Source organism: Halichoerus grypus, chromosome 8, assembly GCF_964656455.1.
Source record: "Halichoerus grypus chromosome 8, mHalGry1.hap1.1, whole genome shotgun sequence".
NCBI classification, from domain to species: Eukaryota; Metazoa; Chordata; class Mammalia; order Carnivora; family Phocidae; genus Halichoerus; species Halichoerus grypus.
This window is the reverse complement of record NC_135719.1, coordinates 11,602,524-11,622,459: the sequence shown is the minus strand read 5'-3', so window position 1 is coordinate 11,622,459 and position 19,936 is coordinate 11,602,524. Positions and strand designations below refer to the sequence as shown.

The 19,936-nt window shown below is 44.8% G+C and overlaps 1 long non-coding RNA gene and 1 pseudogene across 4 annotated transcripts in view; one reads left to right on the top strand and one right to left on the bottom strand.

Moving 5' to 3' along the window:
- Positions 1-16,736, bottom strand: part of LOC118525041 (protoheme IX farnesyltransferase, mitochondrial pseudogene) — a 29,837-nt pseudogene extending 13,101 nt beyond the window's left edge.
- LOC144382727 (uncharacterized) overlaps positions 1-19,936 on the top strand; it is a 614,132-nt gene that overhangs the window by 117,279 nt on the left and 476,917 nt on the right. The window lies entirely within an intron of this gene.

The window sequence follows — 19,936 nt, the reverse complement described above, 5'->3', positions numbered from 1 at the left end:
TACGGTGGCTGGATGCAGAGCCTCCACAGCTGGTGTCTTTTGCTGGTGTCTTCTTTGAGGTGTCCTGTCTGGCCTCTGGCTCACGGCAGCGGGCCCTCTTTGGCATTGGCATTGGCATTGGCATTGTGAGCTGCTTCCCTAGGGAGCTGCACTACTTCTCATCTTGGCTCCAAAGGGCGTGTGTTAGACACAACGCAGGGTCGCTAGTAAGCCCACTCTTCTGATGAGGTCCTTGAGGTTGAGAGTTGAGGTCTGCCCAAAGCCCACAGTCAGCGAGGCAAGGAACAGGCTCCCGGGTCACTTGATTCTGCGGCGTGTCTTCACTGTGTTGGGGTGTGGCCAAATAGACGCTCCATCCCCTGCCGGGTGAGTGTAAATTGGGGACATTTCGGTGGTGGACAATATGGTTAATGTCTATCAAAATTACAAATGCACATGGCCACAGACCCAGTAATTCCACTTCTGGGAGGTTATCATGCAGAGACACCCGCCTGCGTGTGAAATGGTTTATATACTTAGTGGGTCCCAACAGCATTGTTTGCGCTTGTAAAAGATTGGAAATCGCCTAAATGACCATCAGTAGGAGCCTGGCCAAAGTGGGTGTGGGACATCCGTGCGATGAAATCCCAGGCCACCGTGAGAAAATGAAGAAGCCGGCTGCGTATTTGTTTGTTAGAGAAAAAACCCGAGGGGCAGAGCAGTGTGTGTCAAGAAAGAAAATGTGTGTGTATTGGATTGCTGTTGTGTCCTGGTAGGGGACCCACAATACAGGAGACCCAGCATCGATTGTTCTGGGAGGGGCACTGGGAGGCTGGGGTCAGGTGGGAAAACCCTTTAGTGTCTTTTGAATGTCAGATCGTGTGGCTATTGGGTACCTACTCAAAAATAAATGAAATAAAAAAAAAATCAGTGTGTTCTTTCTGTTGTATTGCATTTCACCCTGAAGTCCCAGGTTCCCTATCTGTTAAATGAAGAAAGTAGTAATTGTTTTAGAGAGCAATGACTCCTATGTCTGTTCCTTTAGAGCACTTACCACCGCCCTAATATGTTTAATTTTGGGGGTGGTCAACTTGATCTCGCTCCTCTGCTTGAGGAGAAGAACCACAAAGGCAGGAACTGGGTATTACTGGCCCACCATTCTATCTCTGGGACCTGCATTTGGCGGGTGCTAGACAAAAAGATTCTCTGGAATAATAAATGAATGAAAGCACTCTGTTCATGAGAACATGCTCTTTGTCTTTGTTATTATTATTTGTAGCATCAAAGTGCAAGAGGCAGCTGTGCACAGAGGCTCCGGTGGTCTAGGTTCAAATCCCAGCTCTGCCACTTATTAGCTGTGTGACCGTGGAAGAGTCACTTAACCTCTCTGTGCTTCAGGTTGTTCATTAGCAAACTGGGAGCTGTGGAAGTACCAACCGCATAGGATTGCTGTGAGGGTACAAAGAGTTCATACCTATAAGCACTTAAAACAGCACCTGTAGGGGCGCCTGGGTGGCTCAGTTGTTAAGCGTCTGCCTTTGACTCAGGTCATGATCCCAGGGTCCTGGGATCGAGCCCCGCATCGGGCTCCCTCCTCAGCAGAGAGCCTGCTTTCTCCTCTCCCTCTGCTGCTCCTTCTGCTTGTGCTCTCTCTCTGTCAAATAAATAAATAAAATCTTAAAAAAAAAAAAAAATAAAACAGCACCTGTAATCTGTAAATGTGAGATATTATTATTTGCCATGATTTTTTTTAATTTCTTTTTAAAAAATTTTTTTATTGTTATGTTAATCCCCGTACATTACATCATTAGTTTTAGATATAGTGTTCCATGATTCATTGTTTGTGCATAACACCCAGTGCTCCATGCACAACGTGCCCTCCTCAATACCCATCACCAGGCTAACCCATCCTCCCAACCCCCTCCCCTCTAGAACCCTCAGTTTGTTTTTCAGAGTCCATCGTCTCTCATGGTTCTTCTCCCCCTCCGATTTCCCCCCCTTCATTCTTCCCCTCCTGCTACATTCTTCTTCTTCTTTTTTTCTTTCTTAACATATATTGCATTATTTGTTTCAGAGGTACAGATCTGAGATTCAACAGTCTTGCACAATTCACAGCACTTACCAGAGCACATACCCTCCCCAGTGTCCATCACCCAGTCACCCCATCCCTCCCACCCCACCCCCCACTCCAGCAACCCTCAGTTTGTTTCCTGAGATTAAGAATTCCTCATATCAGTGAGGTCATATGATACATGTCTTTCTCTGATTGACTTATTTCGCTCAGCATAATACCCTCCAGTTCCACCCACGTCGTTGCGAATGGCAAGATCTCATTCCTTTTGATGGCTGCATAATATTCCATTGTATATATATATACCACATCTTCTTTATCCATTCATCTGTTGATGGACATCTTTATTTGCCATGATTTTGATACTTTTCTCTTTAAAAATCCTCATCGCTGTGATTCTGGCAAAACTTCTAGTAGAATTTGAGAGGAGCTTTAGATGAGTAGGAATACTTCTTTGCTTGTTCCTCCTTTCAATTCTTTCTTTCCTGGTACATTAGAGTGGCTCATATCTGAGTGGTCTCTCTTATTTTTCCAGAGAAGACCATCAGGGAACAAAGGCCCCCTAATTTAGAGGACAGTCGGCCTCCGGGTTGTGCAAGGATTGTGTGTTGGGGGGGGTGGCTCTTTTGTTCTTTTCTTTCTCAATACCTGAGTCTGCAGAGTCCCCGAGAAACCCCTGGGCTCTCTGCTAGCCTTTCCCGGGAAGCCGCGCCCTTCTCATTTCCCGCAGGGGCCGCTGGGCCCGGGGCTGCCTCTCCCTCCGCGGGGGGCCTGGGCCTGGAGGGGATGAAGTCAGCCCAGGAGGCCTGGAGAGCAGCAGGGCGCCTAGAAAACCTCTGCTTTCTGTTTGAGCCGGTGTGAAAAGAGACACTTTGGCTGCCAGCTTCCTGATTGTTATTGGGGAAAATTGTGGCTTGAGTGGCCTTGATGGAGGCGCACAAAGGACGTGGACAATTGGGGCCTGAACGGCCCAGGGCAGCTCCGTGGGGAGTGGGGCTGGATCCGTGGGGAGCTGGGCCGCGCTGATCAAAGAGCAATGGAAGAGTGGCTCTGAGGACATGTTCACAGCGGCCGCCTGCATTCTGATGGGCTCCTGCTGGCGCCCTGACCCCCTCTCGTTCCCGAGTGTTCACTCTCCTCTCTGACTGCTCGGAGGATGTAGGGACGGCCTGCTGCCCTCGCCCTCCTGAGCCCCTTTCATCTCATGGCTTGCACGGCAACCACCGTGCTCAGAGTGATGCTGGAAAGTTCTCTTGCCGCTGGGAGGCCGGGTGCTGGTGCGAGACGGCTCATTAGTGCCTGGCATTCTCCACCCAGACGTCTGTGCGTTTGAAGTGTCTCCTTGAGACGGCGGGGCTACCTTGGGTTGACTCACTGGAACTTGAGCAGGTGGTCATGACAGCCAAACTTGGAAGACGGCAGGAGCTGTGCACTCCAGTGCCCGGGCTCAGAGGCTGAAATTCATCTCCTTTCTTCTCAGGACTCTCTAGGCTCATGTGCCTTTCATCTTGTTTCCTGACCCAGGATAGCGTCTTATCACAGTAAAATGCACCCTCAGTGTTCACCCAAACCCGGTGGTGCTCAGCCATATGGAAACAGCGGTATAAACAAAATCACCACTGTGTTTCAAAAACTGAGGACAGGGACAGTAGGTTGACAGTAGCCTGAAGGGGAGAGAAGAAACCCAGCCTCTTCAAATTTTAGGATTTAGCTCCTTATCTGCTGGATCCTGGGGGCAGGATGAGGAAGAGCCAGAATGTCCATTGGTGGCTGTTTCCCTTTGTTTTGAAGTTCACTGTACTACAGGGGTCATAAAAAAGAAGGAAAATTTCCAGAACTTGATCTTCCAGCTTTTTAAAATAAGAAACGAAACAAACAAAACCCCCTCCCAATCCCTCCTCTCTGCATCTTACCTCCGAAAAGCAAACCAGAAGTAAAGGCCACATACTGCTAGGTTGTAGGCTGTATCTGGCTCACTGATGTGTTCTATTTGGCCCCCACAATATGTATGTTATTATTATTATTATTATTGTTAATTTGAGCCAACATTTAAACACTGGGGGATTTCAAATAACTATCCAGAAAATCTGGAGTCCATGACCATGCTCAAGTTGTAAAACTAGATGGAGCCATGAAGTTGTAAGGGGCTCATCGGCCTCTTACCATCCCATTCCCTGTTGTCTTGGCTGGTCTCTCACCCCTGTAGGCATCTGAGTTTGCTATTTCTGATGTAAAAGTCCTGGCAACCAGCTGTCGTCACAGCATTTTTCTGGAATAAGCTTTCTGGAGCAGTGGGAGCATGGCGCCAGTATTCTTGGATTCTTCTCCTCCAGATTTGTCTTACCCACTCAACTTTTCTTGACTGGATTTATTAACCCTTTTTCTGTATTCATGTTAAGCCTGGCAAACAAGCTTCCACTTGAGTCTCCCTGGCTTAAAGAAGTTTGCTATTTGATTTTAAATTATGAGGCTTTGTAAATTTATGAATGTTCTGATTTGAATGCTTTTGAGAAAGTGGGAAGCTCTTGAGTTTCAGATTTGTTCTACAGCCTTATGGCCATGTTGACTTAGTAACTTTTTCCAGGAACACGTCTGTTTCATCCAAATTATATTTATTGACTAACTGTTGCCCTAACATTTCCTTGTTATCCTAACACTTTCTGCAGGATCTGTAGTGATGTCCCCTCTCTCATTTCTGATCCTGGGATTTGTGCCTTTTCTCTTTTTCAATGTTCAAAATAATTTAATGGTTCTTAATATAGCTATGCTTTGACCATGTCTATGTATTCTATGCCTGTCTGTACCATCTTAGATTCCCTCAGTTGCCTCCTTTTTTCTGAAGGCAACAACCACCTCCTGGACCATACTGCAGCCACCACTGGGGCCAACCAGTCACCTGCCCTGAGAGTGCTGGGCCCTCCCCCTTCCCTGTGCCGTGCAGCTGGGCCAACTAGCCATATGCCTGAGTTTTCTGGTTCTTCTTGCCACTCTGGATTTAGAAAAACAGAAGCATCACTGCAGTTATGGAATCTGGCATCTGCAAGTTCAGGGGAGGGTCACCCTGTGGGGTAAACATTGACTAGTGGGAAACAGGAGACAGGAGTGAGCTTGCCAGGGCCAGAACTAGGGGAGGTGAGTGAGGCATTGAAGGTGCAAGGTAAGGAGACACCTGCTCTCAGGGTCATACCTATGCGTCAGGTGTTTCCCTTGCCTTACCCTTTTCTCTCCCCCGGAATTGGCAGATAAACTTCCATCCTTCTTTTCTCCCATGAAGTGTTCTCTGAGGGTCAGTTTCTCCTTGTAGCACGCCTGTGTCTCCATGTGTGGAGTGAATCCACCTGCCTGGTGTCCTGTCGCATCTCTTTGTGGTTTGTAGTAAACAGAGGCAACACTCTGTAATGCTCCTCCTCTTTCCTTTGGTCCTTTCCCCTTTTCCTTACTCTTAAAGTCTAGGGATAATATCCACCCCACCCCCCCCGCCCAACAAAGTATAAATATCTTAATCCTTGCCACAGGTCTGTTTCTTAGAGGATATGGGCTAAGATGGTATGAAAGTCTAAAGACAAAACACTAGATGAATTTGACTTTTATTTTGAATTTTCACCTTTAATGAAATATCGTAATAGAAAAAAATCACTTAATTCTGTTTTTTTTTTTTTTTTTGAGAAGAAAGTATGGGCCATTAATTGATGTTCATACGCTGAATTTGTTATTTTTTTGGTATATATATATAAATACATATTTACATATTTGTATATTATACATAAGACATATAAAAATTGAGTGACCATTTAAGAATCAGGCCATTTTTACATAAAAATCCAGATTTTTTTACTTCTTTTGGAGCAGGGGAAGGTCTGTAGTATAGGCCAACAATCAGCTGGTTTGGGCATCGGCTGCCCCCTTTAGATGGAGTGGGCACGCACACGCCAGCTGGATGCGGTCCCAGCACTCCACAGTGACAAATATGCTCCTACGCATGGCCCCTCTCTCCTCATTTATGGAATGTGCCTGCCTCCTTATGGGCATTTGAGTTTAAAGTCTCCAGGGTAAAGGGAAATTCAGCTAGAAGTCTTGTTGGGATAGGAATTACTTCTCAGAAGGCTTCTATACACCGTGGCTCATGGCTTATAGATTGCTGACTCATCTGGCTCATTTAGAAGTGTTCTTTGATCAACGGTGGGAGTCAGATCAAATAATATGGAACACATGCCAAGATCCCTTTTGCATATGCTGGGAGGGCTCTTTCTAACAAAATGACAGTGTTGTTGAGAGCTCTGGAAGCAGAGAGAGGGAACTGTCAGCACCAGGAACACTATAAGAAATTTGGCAACAAAGCCTCTGAGAATTAGAGTGTGTGCATGTGTGCGTGTGTGTGCGCGCGTGCACGTACATGTATATACACATACTACATACTAGCATATATATAATATTGCACTACATATTATATCGTATGTACTAGTATATATATGTATATATACTATATACCATATACAGTGGCATATATGTTCGTGTGTATATATAAATAGTATTGTATGAATTTCGTGATGCCTCTTGGAGTAAGGCACTGAGCCACTGGTTCTCAGTTGGTGAGTGTAAATCGCTGGCCAATGAAGTGATGCTTGTTTCAGGATGTGCTACACCTGCCTCGTTGTCAGTCTCCTTCACTTTCTTCCTCTTCTTGGTTTCACTCCCTGGCTGTCTTCCACCTCTACCCGATCTCCAAGCAACCCAGATGAGTTGTAGAGAAACAGCGTGTGGAAACTCCCAGGTTATTATGTCACTTCTTCCTTCTCAATGACTGACACCGCTCCCTTGGAGTTGAGAGTGGTACTTTAATATTTTCAAAGCGCTTGCACATCTTTCATCTCATTAGATCCCTCTAAGAGACCCGTGAGGAGAGAGCAGGCAGAACCTCGACTTAAGATGGAAAGTGAGTCACAGAGAGGCTAAGTGATTTGTCCCCTCCCGTCAGCAAGTCAGTAGAAGGGCAGGGATTCGGCTCAGGCCTCCAGTGGTTCCCCACTTGACTCCCAGCCTGTCAACTGGTGACATTATCTGACTTTAATTCTTCAGCCAGGCTGAGGGAAGCAGTATTTTTACAAACTGTGGGATGCAACCCAATTGTAAAATCGATTTAATGGTGAAACCAGTTTTTACAAATGAGATGGAATAGGATAGTTATCAAAGCACATCGCATACAGAGATAAGGATTGTTTAATGAAACGTTAGGTGTATGTCCGCTGCTATTTTGATTACCTGGGCTCTGGCTGTTGCTTGGTCAAGAACAGATTCACATTCCTTCCCATGTGGATTTTTGGATTCTGTGAAGCCTCCTCAGATACTTCTGCCTGAGTTGTAAGGAGGTTAGATTTTAGTGACAGATTGTCAGGACATGCTGCTCTTACACATTTGATAATCCAGGGCAGGAATGCACCTCACAGATGACAGAACTTCCAATATACCTATAATATTGGACTAAAAAAACAACAACCCCCCAAACAACCCCAAACCCAAAACCGGAAGACTGTATTCCTGCTTAGAAAGGCTAGAACCAAAAAGATCTTACATAAACTACTAGCTACTAGCACCATGCTAACCTATGGTTTTAAAGAAAGAGTGACTTTTTAATACTCTGCTGTGAACATTGGAGAAATAAATGCATGGACCTCAGAGCAACGGGTGGAAGATGCTGTGTGGGGCAGAAGCTCGGGGCAGGAAGGGGGCAGGAGTAGATATAATTCAGGGAGTAAATGTGACTTACAGCCGAGAAGGAGGCCAAGGTCAGTTCTGAGAGGGCTGTCTCATGACCAGGGGAGTTGGGAAGGGGTGGAGGGGAAGAGGACAGGTCAGGACACAGAGACCACGAGGAAGTGGGGAGGGTATTGAGGAGCTGTTCCTCACAGGTGTTGCCCAGTGGGCTTACAGGCAGTTTCCATTGAATGTCTGGACCAATGGTTATAAGTGTGAATGATTTAAGTAGTCCATTTACATTGGGTCATTGAGAAAAACCAATAAAATGGAAGCCAATCAATCAAGAAAGGTGGTTAATAAATAATAAATATTCTTTTAACGTGGAGTGCTCTAATTGACTGCCTGTTTGCCTAACTTTTCTTGCAGATGTCCAGGGGGAGAATCACATAGTCATAAATCATACTCAGTCAAAGGCAGAATATTCTTTTAAGGACATAGTAGCTTCCATCTGTGGTTTTTACTATGTGTGCCCAAGTATTTTCCTCTGTGGGATCATATTTCTGAAATGGCAGTGGAAGTCAATGGGAAAATGTGATGATTTACAAATACTTCTTTTACATAAAAAATTTTCAACTGGCAACCTAAGAAACCAGTGATGATGAAGTCCATAACAATGGCAGAATGATGATGGATTGCTCGCGTGCACGTGTGAAGGAAAAGTGACAGTAGAGGAAGAGAGAGAATGACTGGGACCCATAGAGAAGTAGGGGCTGGGGGTGTGGAGGCAGGAGCAGACAGAGACAGACTCCTACAGACCAGAGAAGGGGCATGATTTCCTGGAAACCTCAACCTTCTTCAATCTTCCTGGTAACTTTCCTCCCTCCAGCATTGAACCCCATGGCTCCCCACTTGAAAACCCAGGGCTCCCCACCAAAAACTTGATTTCTTCATCCAGTCTGACTTATTAAACTCAGACTCACATAAATAACATGAAGCATTTTTATATACATAAAATATATTAAAACATATACATAAATATGCAAATAATTATAAATATATAAAATATTCATGTACTCTACGGACCTCAAACCATCCCAGGTCTCTTACTGAAAGGACAGTAGTGGTGTTGCTGGTCACATATGCACACATGGCTGGTGATACCCTCTTCTTCTGCTTTCAGTTGTATTTTCCTTCCCCTGTTGACCCTCTGGCTGACTTCACTTCCCTTGGCTACACTGAGCCCTCAAGATGATGATGGTGGAGCTGTCCAGGAGAAGGCCATGGTCATGTTTGGACTGAGGAGAGGGTTTGGGGATGGTGGGGATGGGAGTGTTGAGTGGAAAGCAACAGCAATGCTAACAGGTACAGTGGTTATCCTAAGTAATGGATTTTAAAAAATGAGATCTTTGTTCTTGGGTCGTGCTTCATCATGGTGTTCAAAGACAAAGTAGATGAACACGGAGATAGCCAGATTCATGGTCTGTGTCATGCATCCATGCTAGGTGTCCTGAATTCCCTCAACATTCACTGTCTCTAAAGACAATGCCCCAAACAAGATTCCAAGCCTCTTTTAGCTAACAGTGAGCCCCTGATGCATAAAAAATGCCTAAGTTAATTTTTGTAACATCTACCTTTGGCTTTCTCATACTGAAAAGCCATTCCCTGCTGTATAATTCCTTTGGCTAAATTCAAATTTTAGGTTTTATTTTGTTTGCTTCCACCCTTTTCTGGTCAGTTTGGTTAGGTAACTCAATCGCTTATGGCTGAAAGCCCTCATTTGCTTGCTCAGAAGGCTTGGAACGAGGGGAGAGAAGAATGAGTCCAGGAACCGTTTGTGACAGATATTAGACCTCTGAGCTGTGCGATTCTGACATTGTACCCAACAATACAAATGTGGCTCAGTGGTCCAGACACAGCACAGTCTAATCCTAGCCTGTCGGTGGGGGGATTAATGACTCGGGATGTTGTCTGTGTCCAGTGGTAGAAGGGAAAGCCTCTTGCCCATGCTCCTGGATGATTTTGTCAGGTATGTGTTCCCATCAGTGCTCTTGATAATGTGCACAGGGGCATCTGCTCAAAATAAGAAGCAAGGAAGTGGTGGGAGGAATTCATCCAGTTCTTACCCCAATGTGGAGACATGCTTGGAAGACACCTTGACTTCTCTTTCATCTTCCTCTCTAAAACATGAGGAATTGGCTGAGATAGGGCTGACTCCTGCCTCTGAACTCCAAAGGGCAGGAGGCCCAGTGAGTCTGGGGCTCCCAGGCTGCTACCTCAGAGGGGTAGTGCCAGAAAAGTGAGTGCCACAATAAGTCACCAGAGGAGGATGCTGTGTAGGCAGTGGCATTGGGAACTTGTAGAATTCAGGCCTACCAGTAAAGGTGGGAAAAGTAATTCTACACAAAAATGGATGCCCGGTAGTTATATGGTTACTTGGTTTACTGTCTCACATTATTCTGTCTAATTCTCTGTATTGTATCTCTCACAAGATTATTGCAATTTTGAAAGCAGAGGTCTGTTAGAGTGAGTGACTCTTGCTATTTTCTAGTGTGATGATGGACACATGGAATGTGCTAGAAAGATGTGTACACTGATTGGCGAGGCTTTATTCAGATGGTGAAATGTCCTTCCCTCTGATTACAGCTGACCTTAATTTTGACCTGTTGGGGCCAATCTGCAGCCAGGAACACTGCTAATTGCTTTTCACTCCAACAGCTCCTGTGAGATGGACCAGGAGCATTTATCTATTATAAACCAATGTAGAATTCTGCTGCTTTTCACTTTCTGCTGTTGAGCAGTTGTCAGGCACCACTGACTCCAAGTCAATTGCTGAGCCTCAAATTTATTGGCTGAGTCATTGGCACCTCTGGATGATTCCCAGTGAGCCAGTCACCCAGAACATGATTTTGAATTAAAACTTTATATATTGCTTGGAAGGAACATGGCAGTCATGGCCATAGAGGCAGAGAGAGAGAAATGGTAGAGGTTGGCTTCCAGTGGCGATTGGGGTGGGGCATGCAATAGGAATCTTTCCAGCGAGATGGAAGAGCAAAGCTCAGCACATAAATATTTCAATTTGATGCTCATCTAAGATCAAGCTGTTACCCGAAGTTCTCTGATTCCTGGGATGAACTAGCAGGTGGTGTGCTTTTTAGTGTCAACATGTTTGATTTAGAAGATGGGGGATGGCAACGAACCCAGAATGCCACTCTGAAGAGTTTTGGGCTGGTTAGGCAGATCTGAGCCCTCCCAAGATCACCCTCACAATGGACACTGTTGGCCCTCTTGTTTTAGGGCTCAGCACTAAGGAAATGGAAATTTCTGTCATATGCAGGAATTTCACTTAGTGGAGATTAATTTCTTAAGTGTTGCGCTGTCTGGAAAGCCTCTGCTGAGGAGACATGAAGTTGTTACCAGTGCTTAGTATCTCAAAGAGAATTAACTTACATGATCCTTTTTTTTTTTTTTTTTAAAGGTTTTATTTATTTGACAGAGAGAGACAGGCAGAGAGGGAACACAAGCAGGGGGAGTGGGAGAGGGAGAAGCAGGCTTCCCACGGAGCAGAGAGCCCGATGCGGGGCTCGATCCCAGGACCCCGGGACCATGACCTGAGCCGAAGGCAGACGCTTAACGACTGAGCCACCCAGGCGCCCCCATGATCCTTTTTATTCATGGGCAGGGCAAGGAGATGGTGGGAGGTAGAGGGAACAGAGGGAAATTAATACTTATTATGGACCTCTGGTGTGCCAAGCACTATGCCAGCAACAATAACCACATACCTCATTGAATCCTCACAAATGTGTGAAAGAACTTTCTTTGACCTCAGAGACAGAGGGTTGAGTTAACGACACCTTATTGTCGGTCAGTGTAATGTCGCTTTCTGATTCAGTTATTTTTATACCCTTTTATCTTATCCTCTATGTCCCTTCTCCAATCCTCCTAATGGCAACCATTTTAATATGTTTGACATATGTCCTTTTATTTGTATTATTTTGTTGGTGTTTATATTTTATTTTATTTTTTATTTTTATTTTTAAGATTTTATTTATTTATTTCAGAGAGAGAGAGAGAGCATGAACGGGGAGAGGGCCAGAGAGAGAGGGAGAAGCAGACCCCGCTGAGCTGGGACCCCAATGTAGGATTCGATCCCAGGACCCTGAGATCATGACCTGAGCCAAAGGCAGATGCTTAACCAACTGAGCCACCCAGGCACCCCAGTGTTTATATTTTAAATTTACATTAATGGTGTAGTCGCTAACCTGTTTCATTCTTTTTTTCACCATTTAAAAAACTTTTTATTGTGCAAAAATTTCAAACAGTGTCAAAAGTAGAAGAGTGTGACGAACTTCAGTGTACCCATCACTCAAAGTGAAGTATACACTTGTGCACAGAGTCAGGTTCAACTTGTGGCCAGTTTTGTTTCATCTGTACCACCATCCCTTTCCACTGTTCACAGATAACTTTGAAGTAAGTCCCAGCATCATACTATTCCATTGATAAATATTTTATATATACCTCTAAAATATAATCATTAAATTATATAATCAATATATTATCATACCTAAAAATTAGAAATAATCACTTAATATCATCAATTTTTCAGTCATTGTTCAAATTTTCCCAATTGTCTTGTAATCATTTAAAATTCAAATAAGATTTATACATTGTGATTGGTTGATATGTCTCTTATCTCTTTAAATCTATGGTTCTCTTTTTAAAGATTTTATTTATTTATTTGTCAGAGAAAGAGAGAGAGAGAGCACAAGTAAGGGAGTGGCAGGCAGAGGGAGAAGCTCAACCGACTGAGCCACACAGGCGTCCCTTAATCTATGGTTCTGCCCTCTGTTCCTAAATAGTTATTTATTGAAGATCAGAGTGTTTATCTTCATGAAGTTTTCCAAAGTCTGGTGATTGTATCTCTGTGGTGTTTTTCATATGTTCCTCTGCCCTCTTTATTTCCTGTAAATTGGTAGTGAGGTCTAGAAACTTGATCCGATTCACGGTTGTTGTTGTTTGAGCAAGAAGTACTTCATAGGTGAAGTTATAGACTTCTATCAAGAGGCACCTAGTGTCTAGTTGTCTCTGTGTTGTTAGTAGTGTTGGTGAGCAATGCCTAGGTCCATGATTTCCTTAGGGGTTTCAAAATAATGATAGTGTGTATTCTCTGCATGGCACAAACCCATTTCTCCACTGTTGGATGGCTGCCAACTTCCTGCTACCACAAAACAACACTACAGTGAGCATCTTTGAACATGTCCCCTCATTGACCTGTATGATAGGCCAATGTTATGATCCCTATTTAATTGGGGAGGTCACCAAGCAACAAGGAGTGAGAAAGAAGGTGGGGGAAGAGGGAGGGTGCAGAAAGGGGAGATGAGGCCTAGGGCAGAGTGGGACAGCTTAGAGACTCTATTCCCCTGTGTGTCTCTTGAGTGGAGGCTTCTCCTTCTCCTGTGGTATCCTGCATTCTGGAGGAAGGACAGGGCAGGGGATGGATCAGCCTTCTCCCGGCTCCTCATGGTTGCTCTCCCACCTCCCTTCATGAGTGAGAAACTCTCAGTGCTATAAGGCTCATGTCATTGGAATATCTCACAGCTCTATGGCTGTGTTTGTTGTCTACACTTTGGGGCTTCTTCTGCACATCCACTGAGGCCTTGGGCAGGTGACCTGGGTCTTCTCCATTCCACTTCTTGCCATCATCCTGGTCAACTTCATTATCCATATGGGTGACCCACTCTGCACGATAGCCTCTCAGCAACTTGGTCTCCTCTGTCCCAACTCTCTTCACTCTATTCCACTTCAGGGGCCTGGTCTCATTGCCACCCCAAGGGCAGAGAGAACAGGAAAGGTTTGGTGACTAGAAAGAAGGCCCTTATGGCTACAGCATGGAATGTAGAGCCCACGGTGCTAGATGAGTGCCCAGAATTAGGCAGGTCCCCATCACTCAGCTTTATAGGTTATATCACAGATTCTGGCCTCTGTCCTAAGAGAAAGGAGAAGCTACTGAAAGGTTTTAAATGCAGCAGACAAGTGTTATGAGTTGGTGATGGTGACATGATCAAATCTGTAGATTGAAAAGATCTCCATGGCTACTGTTGACCTTAAAAGTAAAACAGCCGGTTATTTTACCAGCAAATGGGTTTATTCAGGAATAGCAGAGGAATGCAGTTCAGGACAAGCAAGCTATAGCTAAAGTCACAGGCAAGTCCAGAGATCAAAGGAGAGGAATGTTACTTTACAGAGAAAAGGAAGAAGTTGGAGGGGCTACTCTGAATAAAAGTCCATTGGAGGAAAGCAAGAGTTCAGGGTGGTGACTTTTCTCATTGGCTGAATTTGTTGCTGGGCAGGGAAAAATTCTTTCTTCTTCCTGCTGGAGTAGTGATTTTGGCTTCTTCCTGCTGGGTCTGTGGTTGAGTGGTGAGGCATGAGAGCTCCCCCTTCTGGCCTCCTGACTCCACTTTATTTATTTTTAAAATTTATTTATTTATTATTTTTTAAAATATTTATTTATTTATTTGAGAGAGAGAGTGGAGGGAGGGGCAGAGGGAGAGGGAGAAAGAGAATCTCAAGCAGACTCCCCATTGAGCATGGAGCCTGTCACGGGGCTCGATCCCAGGACCCTGAGATCATGACCTGAGTCAAAATCAAGAGTCGGGTGCTAAACCTGAGCTACCCAGGTGCCCCCTTTTTAATTATTTTTAAAACATTTTAATTCCAGCATAATTAACGTGCACTGTTATATTAATTTCAGGGGTACAATATAGTGATTCAACAATTGTATATATTACTCAATGCTCATCATGGTAAGTGTGCTCTTAATCTCCTTCACCTATTTCACCCATCTTCCCACCCACCTCCCCTCTGGTAACCAGCAGTTTGTTCTTTATAGGTAAGAGTCGGCTTCTTGAATTGTCTCTCTCTTTTTCCTTATACCCATTTGTTTCTTAAATTCCACAAATGAGTGAAATCATATGGTATTTGTCTTAGCATTATACTCACTAGATCCATTCATGTTGCTGCAAGTGACAAGATTTCATTCTTTCTTATGGCTGAATAATATTCCATGGTATCTATACCACATCATCTTTATCCATTCATCTATGTGTTGACACTAGGGCTGCTTCCACGATTGGGCTATTATAGATGATGCTGCCATAAACACAGGGGTGCATGTATCTTTTTGAATTAATGTGGTTTTTTTTTTTGGTATTCTTTGGGTAAATACCCAGTATTGTGATTACTAGATCATGGGTATTTCTATTTTTAATCTTTTGAGGAACTTACACACTGTTTTCCGGAGTGGCTGCACCAGTTTGTATTCCCACCAGCAGTGCATTAGGGTTCCTTTTTCTCCACATCCTTGCCAACACTTGATTCTTGTGTTTTTGACTCTAGCCATTCTGAGAGGTATGAGTTGGTATCTCATTTTAGTTTTCATTTGCATTTCCCAGATAATGAGTGATGTTGAACCTCTTTTCACGTGTCTGTCTGTCTTCTTTGGAAAAATGTCTGTTCATATCTTCTGCCCATTTTTTAATTGGATTATTATTATTATTTTTTTTTGGTATTGAGTTTTATGAGTTCTTTATGTATTTTGGATACTAACCCTTTATCGGATATGCTCCTGACTCCATTTTAAATGAGGTTTCCTTTATTCAGTTTCATATCACCGTGTAGAGAATAGACTGGAACAAGACAGACAGACACAAGCTGGCCAGTGAGGAAGCTATTGCCAAATCCCAGTGAGAGATGAGGGTGGCTTAGAGCAGGACAGAGATCAAGTTGGTGAACTTTGAGATCTTTAGGAGAAAAAAATCTCCAGGGCCTTTTGCTGGTTTGGAAATGGAAAGAAAGAGTGAGGAAGCAGTCGAGGATGATGTCCAGGTTTTTAGCTTGCCTGACTGGATAGGCCATGGGCCATTCCCTGGGCAGGGGACCACAGGGAGTGAGCCGGGCTTGAAGTGTAGTGGTGATGGAGAGGAGTGTTTAAGGCCTAGGGGACCATGGGCACTCTCTGGGATATTTTGAGTACAAGAAGCCTTTAGAACAAGCCATGAAGATTCGGGCAGGGAGTGGATGCTCAGGTCTGGAGCCAGAGGAGAGGTCTGGGCTGCAGAGGGGAAGTTGGGCATTGGGAGCATGTGGGTGGAAATTAAGCTTCGGGTGTGGCTGAGGTGGCCTAAGGAGAGATAGTAGGCGAGTCAGCAGACTGTCAGGGCCCAGCCTGAGGACACCTGTGCTTTGGGGTTGGGTTGAGGAGAAGGAATATGCTCAGGGGACAGAAGGAGCCACCAGAGAGGCAGGAAGAGAGGCAAAGAGCGCCATGTCATGGAGGCCATGAGAAGAATGTATTTCAAGGAGGGGACCTCGGTCTGCTGAGAGAGAGGGAGAGGTCAGGAAAGATGAGGAATGAAAAATGTCTGCTTAATTTAGCCATGTGGAGTCCTGAGTAAGCTGAGAAAGAGCTGTTTCAGTGGGAGGACGGGCCGGAGCCATGGTGGAGGCTGAGGAGAGAGTGGGAGGTGAAGAGCCCAGATACTGAGAAGATTCTGGAAAGGTGCTGGGAGGGTGGGTGACTGGAGTGAGCCAGGTCCTTTAGTCCTGCCTTAGCCCACCTTCCTACTTCCTGCTGGGGTCTGACCATGACTGGGGGACAGCAGCAGTGGCCCCTGGGGACCTCAGCTGCGGAGCTGGTGCCTGCTAGCGCCCCCCTCTGGGCTTTTCTTAAGGAAAGTACAAGCTCATAGGTTGTTCCAGCTGAAGACAATTTGTAACCCATGGAGAGTGTCACCTGCATCATCTCATTCATCTCCACAAGGGCCTTTTGAGGTAGCGCTACTGTTGTTCCTGTTTTACAGACAAGGGGACCAGAGCACAGAGAGGGTGAGGAACTGGGGGGGATACACTCAAGTGGCAGAGCTGAGATTGAAGACAGGGTTCCTGACTCCAGACCATGCTCTCACCTATCGTCATGTGCTTTCTCAATAGCCATTATCGGTGATTTTGCCATGGTGATCGCTGTTAGCCATCTGCAGGGTCACTGGGAGATGTCCTGGGGAGACCCTGTCCTCCTGTCTGTGTCTCCTGCACTCTCACGCACGGCCACGCTTCCAGCACTTCTGATCCCGGATGTGTGGGGCTCCCGCCTACCAAGCAGGTCTGTGTGACCCCAGCGGGATGTCCTACAATTTAACTCAATCCTGACACTATCCACCTGGAAACAGATCCCACGGGTTAAGGGCTCAGTCCCAGGAGACTGCCCCCTCCTTCAGATGCCAGTCGCAAGCAGTAGTCCCCGGGTTACCCACATCCTCTGTCTGACGTCACTGCCAACCAGTGGTTCCCGTGATCTCCTCTTGCCTCGGATTTGATTATTTGCTAGAGCGGCTCACAGAACTCAGGGAAACGCTTAGGCTTACCAGTTTCTTAAAGGACATGATAAAGGATACAGATGAACAGCCAGATGAAGAGATACATAGGGTAAGGTCTGGGAGGGTCCAGAGCACAGGAGCTCTGTCCCTGTGGATTTGGGGTGCACCTCCCTCCCATGTGGATGTGTTCGCCAATCTGGAAGCTCTCTGAACCTTGTACTTTTGGGATTTTATGGTGGCTTCATCACGTAGGCATGATTGATCATTACTCCCGTTTTCAGCCCCTGTCCCTTCTCAAGAAAATGAAAATTCCAAGCTTCTAATCATGGCTGGGTCTTTCTGGGGACCCCCACCCGGGCGCTATCCAGGAACCCACCCAAAGTTACCTCATGAGAACAAAAGACACTCCTATCCCCCAGGAAATCACAAGGGTTTTAGGAGCTCTGTGCCAGGAACCAGGGGCAGAGACCAATGTATCTCACAAGATATTTTCTCACAAGAGCATTAATGATACCATAACGCTAAATCCCCTTTCAGTGTGGTAGGCATGCAGTAGGCCACTTAATATAAGCTTTAAAATACCTCACAATTCAGGGGTGCCTGGGTGGCTCAGTCGTTAAGCGTCTGCCTTCGGCTCAGGTCATGGTCCCAGGGTCCTGGGATCGAGCCCCGCATTGGGCTCCCTGCTCTGCAGGAAGCCTGCTTCTCCCTCTCCCACTCCCCCTGCTTGTGTTCCCTCTCTCGCTGTCTCTCTCTCTGTCAAATAAATAAATAAAATCTTAAAAAAAAAAAGAAATACCTCACAATTCTTTGTATACCTCATTCGATCTGTGTTTTGGGGAGATGGTGTGGGGGGGAGGGATACAGATGGTTGATATGAAAGGTAATTTCTAAAACTGTAATTCTACAGTTCCGCTTGAAATGTACTGTGGTAGTTCACATACAAAACAATTTTCCAGCTTAGGATCACAGGGGAAAAGTGCTGAGATCAGAGAATCAGAACAGTCAGTGTAGGGGAATCAAACTCCATCTCCACAGCTGTAAGCAACCCGTCGGCCGCAGTGAGGAATGAGCACACTGGGAGTGAATTGTATTTATTGCTGTTCTGTTCAACGTGATGTCACTAAGGGGGATTGCAAAACCACCCAGTTCCAAGCAGAATAGAAGATCTGTCCAAGTTGTGCAAATGTTATTTAAAATCCTCACCATCAGCGATGAGAAAAGTCCCTGCAGTCACATCAAAGAACAGAATAGTTTTCAAAGATGGTTTTTATTGCTAAGTTGTTACTACAAACATGCTTTCACCCAAATAGAGCAAAAAATATGCAGTTTTCTGAAAATCGGAGCTTTGAAATTACATCCCCAGAATATTTATAATTACTGTTAGTGGTCCATTTATCAGCATTTCAGTATGCATCTTCAGGGGGAAAGACCAACCCGCCAGCACAAGGATGTATCGACAATTAGTGGAGCTAAAATCTAATTTAATAAAGAAAATTGCCAGATGGCTTGTACCATTTTTTAAGGATTGAATAAAACTTAGAATTTATTTCATTTACATTATCCTATTTTAAGCACTGATCTATTATATAAAGATTAAAACTTTACCTATGACAAATAAAAGATAATTGTGTTTTCCTCACCAAAATATTTGGGTTGAATAAAAAAATTAACACTTACACTGCTATTTTTTTTTTTTAATTATTGCCCGTCAGTTTAGAACATAAGAAATTCAGTTTATTCCAGGGTCTCTCCCACCATCACTGATCATGAGAGCTTATTTTAGAATGTGTTAATAATGAGTTTACTGACACATACATTATGAAATTAGAATGAAAAGTTAGGGTGAACTATCCCTCTGGTGCTGCTATTGCTAATTTACTCCTTTATACTTGGTTAATACTTCGGTGAACAACTTTGCCGTGGGTAGGGGGCTGAAATCCTTTCCACCAGTCTTATAAAATATTCATTTTAGATGCAAATAAAAACGGCCATCTCTCTACTGTAGATAGCCTATGTATTTTATTTATTTATTTTATTTCTTTCTTTATTTTTAAAAAGATTTTATTTGTTTGAGAGAGACACAGAGAGCACAAATGGGGGGAGGGGCAGAGGGAGAGGGACAAGCAGACTCCCCGCTGAGCACAGAGCCCATCGCAGGGCTCTATCCCAGGGCTCGATCCCGGGGCTCCCAGGACCCTGAGATCATGACCTGCCCAAAGTCAGACACTTAACTGACTGAGCCACCCAGCTGCCCCTAGATATCCTATGTATTTTAAATGGTACAATTCCCTGTAACCGTGGGCCTGGCATACAAAGGAGTGGATGGCTCGTGTCTTTATTAGGGGGACTAGTAAAGCTATGCTGTATGCTTTAGCACCCATTGGGTCCCACAAACTTTGGGTTTATTATCATGATTGTCACAACTCCATGAGGAAGGTTTATCGGCTGGGGAAACTGAGAGTCAGGTTGGGTGAGGAAATTTGCTCAAGAATTCACCACTAAAGTAGTCAGAGACATTACTGTAAGATACTCTGTTGCTGTTTAACACAGAATGGAGGGGCACCTGGGTGGCTCAGTCGGTTAAGCATCTACCTTTGGCTCAGGTCATGATCCTGGAGTTCCAGGATTGAACCCCACATCAGCCTCCCTGCTCAGCGCGGAGCCTGATTCTCCTTCTCCCTCTGCCCCTCCCCCTGCCCTCACTCTCTCTGTCTCAAAAAAATAAATAAAATCTTAAAAAAGAACACAGAATGGAGCTACTGGTCAAGGTGATAAGAAAATAAGAGAAGAAAGGATTGGAAAAGAAGAAATAAAACTG